Genomic DNA, 8,883 nt, shown 5'->3' on the forward strand with positions numbered 1-8,883 from the left:
AGGGTGCGATATATTACTCCAGGTTCGCGGTCCTTACCCATCATGGTGAAGGTCTTTCCGGTGCCTGTGGGGCCGTAGGCAAATATGGCAGCATTGTACCCGGACAGGATGTCACCCAATAAGGGCTTCACTGTGGAATCATACACAGTCTCCTGGGTAGCTGCCTGGTCAAACACCTGGTTAAATTGGAATGTTGTTTCTCTTGTCCTGGTGGAGCGCAGGACATCGTTAGGATCCTCACCGGGGTCCTGCAATAGCACTGTCTGCGGTCCGAGCTGGTGTGTGATGCATCGTGCGCGGTTCTTAGTCTCTGTCAAATTAACGGGACGGATGCGCAGAGCGACAGTCATTTGGTGGTCTATAGCTTTATTAGCTTTCGCCTTCTTCATTTTATATCAAACTTCAATCTTCAGAAAAGAGTGAAAAATTATCTGTGTTGGCACAAGTCCAGCAATATTAGATATGACTCAGGAAGCAGTCAGCTGCCAGTGTTCTACCCATCACAGCCCATTGTGACATCATCGGCCCATTGTGACATCATCGGCCCATTGTGACATCACTAGCTGCCATATGGCAGAAGGGCACTGCTATGTATCTCATCCAGGGTCTGCTGTTACAGAAGTGGTATCGTCTTCTGGTCCCTTTTATCTCTGCATGTTTGTAGCCATACACAGCAGTGGGAGCAATTGTATTAGTTCTGAAAGAAAATATATGTTGCCCACAGATGCCAGTGGAAGTGCGCCTCCAGTGGCCAAATTATTAATTACTTTAGTATAGTGTGAATACTGCTTCATCTCTCGCGGCAGTTTTATAATCAGGAGAAATATACTAACCATGTACAGTTACCTTGTAATAAACCAGCTCATGTCCTCTCTTTCTGCAGTACAATGCATTAAGGACCGCCAAGGATATTATGCCAAGGATCCTTACAAAAACCATGATGGGGACTGGGACAGATGAGGATATGTTAATCCAAATTCTCATCACCAGGGCAGAGGTAACAGGCTATAGTTTGAGAATGGACATTGTGCTGCTAGGAGGACGCAGAGTGTTTCTCACTGATAAGATCACAACATGTGCTGTATGGCTATTCACACAAATTAGGGCCCTTATTCAGATCTGATCGCAGAACAAATTTGTTCTCAAAATGGGCAAAACCATGTGCCCTCCAGGTGGGACAGATGTAACATGTGTAGAGAGAGTTAGATTTTGTTTCTGTGCAGGGTAAATACTGGCTGCATTATTTTGACACTGCAATTTAGATTTCAGTTTCAAAACACCCCACCCAAATGTAACTCTCTCTGCACATGTTACATCTGCCCCACCTGCAGTGCACAAGGTTTTGCCCATATTGAGAACAATTTTGTACTGCGATCAGATCTGAATAAGGGCCTACGTCAATCCATTTTATTTAACAACATTATCAGAACAATTGGTCTTTTGTTAAAGTTTATTTCACCATTTTTCCAATTGGCTGTATTATAATTTCTATATTGTATCATTTCTGTTCTTGTTATTTGCTACAGATATGCCGGAGCGACTGGATGCTGTGCAGGCTGTTCTGTGGGACAAGGAAATAGGAGTCTGGTTGGAGGCTGTGGACAAAGCAGTCTCCTACTTAGAGGTAATTAATTATCTTGTATTATATTATTTTTCTATTTGTTCCTAATTGTATTACATACTCCAGGCTTGCCTACCCTCCTGGAATTGCCGTGAGGCTCCCGAAAATCGGGTCCCCCGGGAAGGTGGGCAATCCTCCCGCATTGGCCAGGCAGCCCCCGCACCCCCTTCCCTGCAGCACAAAATGACCTTTTTTTGCGGGTCCGCGAATTACGTTGTTTGACTGTCGTGGGGGTGGGGCTTGATGACGTCTGCCTGTCCCGCCCCCCTGACTTGCTGCTGTCAGCAAGTATGACATACTCCTATGTTATTGATTCCATCTGTTAATATCGAAATTCGTGCAGACCCTAGTGCGGGATCAAAACCTAAACACTTGCCAATACTGAGAGAGCGGTCCAATCAGGAACTATAGGTGCGCCATGTATCCCAGAATTCCAATGGCAGGCCAGGTTCATGCCACTGGAAAAGTTTATTTACAAACGCATTATTACTGGTTATTACTGAAGTAATATGTAAGAATATATATAATGTAATATAACGTATGAAGTAGCTTTTATGAACTTGGCAGAGTATATATAATGGGGTATATTGGTTTGCAAATCCACTGTACTGGTTTCTCATTTCCCTACAGTATTTGGCATGATGTTACATTACCTATTTGCTTTCTTAATGCCAAAACGTAAAAAAAAAAAACTTTTTGAAACATAAAACTGATTTAAAATCTTACTTATATTGTCTGTATTATTTATAAATAGTGATAAAGATTTTCATGAATAGATGAGCAGGACCCTCATCCCTCGTGTGCTTTCCTTCTCTTAATGGCCCTTATTCTGATTGGTGCGGCCGGAGCCGCATATGCGGCTCCGACCGTGCAGGCGAATCCCTGCCTTCCATACGGATCGCCACGGCCGTCCGTACGCGGATATGTGGCGATCCGCATGAAATTGGACGGGGATACGCCTCCTCCATGGTGGGAGCAGCCCCTGCATTCGATGGTCGCCGAACATCGAATGCAGGGCCGCACGCTCCACCAGGTCCCGCAACACAAGACCACACGGACACTTGTCCGTGTGAAATCTTGTATGGGGGCGGGCAGCTGACATCCGGCGATGTCAGATGCCCGCCCCGTACCCACGCGTCATGGCCTCATTACCATGCATACGCCCCGCGTTTGCATGGGAACGCCCATGAAACGCGGGGCGTATGCATAGGGTAATGAGGATAAGTAGCCCCTCACGCCCCTCTACGCCCCCTGTGCGGCGTATAGAGAATCCTTGCGGCGAAATCGCCTGCACATGCGCAGAGTGACCTCTGCACATGCGCAGAAGATAAACATCGGCGGCCCGTACGCAAGCGGGAATATCCGCACCAACCAGAATAAGGGCCAATGTCCCATACACTATGCGATTTGGGCCAATTCCGGTAGATCAAGCTGAGATATTGGGTGAAATCGGTCCAAATCGCATGTGTATAATATCCGTTCTGGTGCACAGTCCTGTGTTCATCGGAGCGGAGTCGGAGGTTGGACATTCGGCGGGGGATCAGGTGCGACTTCTCCCTTCAGAGAATTTGCATAGTGCATGGGGGCCTTTACTTAAGCCATCTTTGATAGCACCAAACCCTGTGGTTTTCTACCACGCTGATACCCTGCGGATGTAGCTATAGTTATGTGCCCTGTACTTGTCCTCTATTGTATTCAGCTGTAGGTCACTGTTTCCCTCATTTGTATATGTACTCTGTAATTGGGCCCGGGGGATCCTTTGTGGTGCCATATAAATAAAGTATAATAACCATAATAATATGCGACCAGTGGCAAACGCAGGATTTTCAGAAGGGGGTTTCCAGAGGGGCGGAGCAAAGCACGGAGATGGACACTTAGGTGACCCAGTATATGCCGGGTCAGTTAAAGTATTATAGATAGACCAAAAGTATATAAATAATATTTATAATAAAAAATATATATATATATATATACATACATACACATACATACATACATACATACATACATACAGGGGCGTCAACAGCAGTGTAGACCCCTGCGCATAGCAATGTATTGGGGACCCTGTCAGGAATGTGCTTTGAAGCCCCATCACCCATCTACTGGTAGTGTCCTAGCATAATTATTAAAAGATCTATGTATCAGAATCAGAATCAACTTTATTGGCCATGTGTGCTTGTGCACACTAGGAATTTTTTGTGGATCGTATTACATAACAAGAATACAATAAAACCACTAACAGCACACATTATGTATAACTGACTGACGTACCTGGCATTGTCCTGGTTTAAGCCTTTGAGTTATTAAATTATCAATGAGTTGGATATAATGGTTATCATTTATAAATAATTGGCAGCTCTTCCAACACACCCATGGGGTGGCTGCTGAGTGTCGTTTTTTTTTTGTTGGGGTTTCGCCAGTAGCCCTATTCCCCAGTTTTCCTTCAGGTGTAAAAGTTTCCATACACGTTACAATTATTGAATACAGTATTGTATATAATACTGTATACAATAATTGTAACGTGTATGGGTACCTTTACTGCCAGCCCGATTGCTGTTCATGTGTGCAATGTGTAATGACCAACCTTGAAAGGAGTGTACACCGTAAGATGCTGTGGCTTTGGTCTCAAATTGCGGTTGGGGATTCTTTGCTGGATACAGGGAGGAAAATCACGCAGCGGCCTTGCACTTTTTCTCACTTGATAAATATTCCCAGACCTGGGCAGGATCCCACGGCCATGCTCTGGAGGATGAGGGACTTCCGGCAGCACTGTGGTTCCTCTGACGCCCTCGGAAGTCTTATTGGGGACACAGACACGGTTTTTCTCCACTCGCGTCTTGATAAACTTGGCCTTGCTTCCGTAGGTCATTGTGCTGCGGGATTCTTCATAAGCACTATCCGCAGGGCTGATGTGCGTGATCATAACCAATCGGCTTTTCCCGCTCAGTGCTCCCTTTAGCAGCCAGGTCAGCTTGCTGTCCCGATAGTTTATATGGCTGCCTGGTCTGTCACGCAGCGCCATGATACACATCCTGAGGGTAAGAAGGGATCGGTTGATGTATCCTCCTTCTTTCATGGTCTGGCCGCTGTTCTTAGTCTGGCTTGCTCGTTCTGATCCCGCAAGGTCTACCATGTACAACTTGCCTGTGCTCACACTATCACTGGCTGTCTGCTTTATGGTGACCTGCAATACTGCATGTGAGCGGGATGAGGTCTTATTAGCGGCTGTGGGAGCTTCTGTGCGCCGCTTGTTGCCCTTCTTCAGCAGGGTCATGGCTTCCTCAGGAGTGCTAAGGGAGAATGTAGAAATCCCTTCTATGTTGGTGTTGCCATTGGGATCCTCTCTGAGGACCAAAGACCTAGAGGAAGGTCTTAATAGGTCTCGGACGGTTTCATTATAGATCTCCGCGTATGATAATGATACGGAGAAATTCTTTTTTTCCCCAGTCTCCTCAATGGCTTTAAACAGGTCCTTCAGGGTGCGATATATTACTCCAGGTTCGCGGTCCTTACCCATCATGGTGAAGGTCTTTCCGGTGCCTGTGGGGCCGTAGGCAAATATGGCAGCATTGTACCCGGACAGGATGTCACCCAATAAGGGCTTCACTGTGGAATCATACACAGTCTCCTGGGTAGCTGCCTGGTCAAACACCTGGTTAAATTGGAATGTTGTTTCTCTTGTCCTGGTGGAGCGCAGGACATCGTTAGGATCCTCACCGGGGTCCTGCAATAGCACTGTCTGCGGTCCGAGCTGGTGTGTGATGCATCGGGCACGGTTCTTAGTCTCCGTCAAATTAACGGGACGGATGCGCAGAGCGACAGTCATTTGGTGGTCTATAGCTTTATTAGCTTTCGCCTTCTTCATTTTATATCAAACTTCAATCTTCAGAAAAGAGTGAAAAATTATCTGTGTTGGCACAAGTCCAGCAATATTAGATATGACTCAGGAAGCAGTCAGCTGCCAGTGTTCTACCCATCACAGCCCATTGTGACATCATCGGCCCATTGTGACATCATCGGCCCATTGTGACATCACTAGCTGCCATATGGCAGAAGGGCACTGCTATGTATCTCATCCAGGGTCTGCTGTTACAGAGGTGGTATCGTCTTCTGGTCCCCCTGGGATGTCTTACCTCTTACTTATTTACGTGATAAAAGTTAATAGGCACAAAGAACCTTTTATCGGTGCATGTTTGTAGCCATACACAGCAGTGGGAGCAATTGTATTAGTTCTGAAAGAAAATATATGTTGCCCACAGATGCCAGTGGAAGTGCGCCTCCAGTGGCCAAATTATTAATTACTTTAGTATAGTGTGAATACTTCTTCATCTCTCGCGGCAGTTTTATAATCAGGAGAAATATACTAACCATGTACAGTTACCTTGTAATAAACCAGCTCATGTCCTCTCTTTCTGCAGTACAATGCATTAAGGACCGCCAAGGATATTATGCCAAGGATCCTTACAAAAACCATGATTGGGACTGGGACAGATGAGGATATGTTAATCCAAATTCTCATCACCAGGGCAGAGGTAACAGGCTATAGTTTGAGAATGGACATTGTGCTGCTAGGAGGACGCAGAGTGTTTCTCACTGATAAGATCACAACATGTGCTGTATGGCCATTCACACAAATTAGGGCCCTTATTCAGATCTGATCGCAGAACAAATTTGTTCTCAAAATGGGCAAAACCATGTGCCCTCCAGGTGGGACAGATGTAACATGTGTAGAGAGAGTTAGATTTTGTTTCTGTGCAGGGTAAATACTGACTGCATTATTTTGACACTGCAATTTAGATTTCAGTTTCAAAACACCCCACCCAAATGTAACTCTCTCTGCACATGTTACATCTGCCCCACCTGCAGTGCACAAGGTTTTGCCCATATTGAGAACAATTTTGTACTGCGATCAGATCTGAATAAGGGCCTAGGTCAATCCATTTTATTTAACAACATTATCAGAACAATTGGTCTTTTGTTAAAGTTTATTTCACCATTTTTCCAATTGGCTGTATTATAATTTCTATATTGTATCATTTCTGTTCTTGTCATTTGCTTCAGATATGCCGGAGTGACTGTATGCTGTGCAGGCTGTTCTGTGGGACAAGGAAATAGGAGTCTGGTTGGACTTTAATATAGAGGATCATAGACACAATCCAAACTTCTACCCCACCAACTTGGCTCCACTTTGGGCCTCATGTTACTCTGGCACGAGGCTGTGGACAAAGCAGTCTCCTACTTAGAGGTAATTAATTATCTTGTATTATATTATTTTTCTATTTGTTCCTAATTGTATTACATACTCCAGGCTTGCCTACCTCCTGGAATTGCCGTGAGGCTCCCGAAAATCGGGTCCCCCGGGAAGGTGGGCAATCCTCCCGCATTGGCCAGGCAGCCCCTGCACCCCCTTCCCTGCAGCACAAAATGACCTTTTTTTGCGGGTCCACGAATTACGTTGTTTGACTGTCGTGGGGGTGGGGCTTGATGACGTCTGCCTGTCCCGCCCCCCTGACTTGCTGCTGTCAGCAAGTATGACATACTCCTATGGTATTGATTCCATCTGTTAATATCGAAATTCGTGCAGACCCTAGTGCGGGATCAAAACCTAAACACTTGCCAATACTGAGAGAGCGGTCCAATCAGGAACTATAGGTGCGCCATGTATCCCAGAATTCCAATGGCAGGCCAGGTTCATGCCACTGGAAAAGTTTATTTACAAACGCATTATTACTGGTTACTACTGAAGTAATATGTAAGAATATATATAATGTAATATAACGTATGAAGTAGCTTTTATGAACTTGGCAGAGTATATATAATGGGGTATATTGGTTTGCAAATCCACTGTACTGGTTTCTCATTTCCCTACAGTATTTGGCATGATGTTACATTACCTATTTGCTTTCTCAATGCCAAAACGTAAAAAAAAAAAACTTTTTGAAAAATAAAACTGATTTAAAATCTTACTTATATTGTCTGTATTATTTATAAATAGTGATAAAGATTTTCATGAATAGATGAGCAGGACCCTCATCCCTCGTGTGCTTTCCTTCTCTTAATGTCCCATACACTATGCGATTTGGGCCAATTCCGGTAGATCAAGCTGAGATATTGGGTGAAATCGGTCCAAATCGCATGTGTATAATATCCGTTCTGATGCACAGTCCTGTGTTCATCGGAGCGGAGTCGGAGGTTGGACATTCGGCGGGGGATCAGGTGCGACTTCTCCCTTCAGAGAATTTGCATAGTGCATGGGGGCCTTTACTTAAGCCATCTTTGATAGCACCAAACCCTGTGGTTTTCTACCACGCTGATACCCTGCGGATGTAGCTATAGTTATGTGCCCTGTACTTGTCCTCTATTGTATTCAGCTGTAGGTCACTGTTTCCCTCATTTGTATATGTACTCTGTAATTGGGCCCGGGGGATCCTTTGTGGTGCCATATAAATAAAGTATAATAACCATAATAATATGCGACCAGTGGCAAACGCAGGATTTTTAGAAGGGGGTTTCCAGAGGGGCGGAGCAAAGCACGGAGATGGACACTTAGGTGACCCAGTATATGCCGGGTCAGTTAAAGTATTATAGATAGACCAAATGTATATAAATAATATTAATAATAAAAAAAAAAAATATATATATATATATATATATATATATATACATACATACACATACATACATACATACATACATACATACATACAGGGGCGTCAACAGCAGTGTAGACCCCTGCGCATAGCAATGTATAGGGGCCCCTGTCAGGAATGTGCTATGAAGCCCCATCACCCATCTACTGGTAGTGTCCTAGCATAATTATTAAAAGATCTATGTATCAGAATCAGAATCAACTTTATTGGCCATGTGTGCTTGTGCACACTAGGAATTTTTTGTGGATCGTATTACATAACAAGAATACAATAAAACCACTAACAGCACACATTATGTATAACTGACTGACGTACCTGGCATTGTCCTGGTTTAAGCCTTTGAGTTATTAAATTATCAATGAGTTGGATATAACGGTTATCATTTATAAATAATTGGCAGCTCTTCCAACTTCCCCAGTTTTCCTTCAGGTGTAAAAGTTTCCATACACGTTACAATTATTGAATACAGTATTTGTGATACTTACATGGTGCAATATTGTAAAGATGGTTATGTATTTGTGGGATTGTCGGCGCGGCACCCTCCTGGTTGCCAATACCGACATCGCTGTGGCCAACTGCCTGCCATGCCCGCGGTGAGTCCCTGCTGAGGCG

At 44.5% G+C, this 8,883-nt stretch overlaps 1 long non-coding RNA gene across 1 annotated transcript; it reads left to right on the forward strand.

The window, feature by feature from the left end:
- Positions 1–854: 854 nt before the first annotated feature.
- On the forward strand, positions 855–7,808 carry LOC146072572 (uncharacterized). The gene is made up of 4 exons (XR_014473192.1): positions 855–997; positions 1,527–1,624; positions 6,040–6,153; positions 6,683–7,808. It is a non-coding gene; the product is annotated as an uncharacterized LOC146072572 (long non-coding RNA).
- Positions 7,809–8,883: the final 1,075 nt, after the last annotated feature.

Source organism: Crinia signifera, chromosome 4 (assembly GCF_055691185.1).
Source record: "Crinia signifera chromosome 4, ASM5569118v1, whole genome shotgun sequence".
Classification (NCBI taxonomy): Eukaryota; Metazoa; Chordata; class Amphibia; order Anura; family Myobatrachidae; genus Crinia; species Crinia signifera.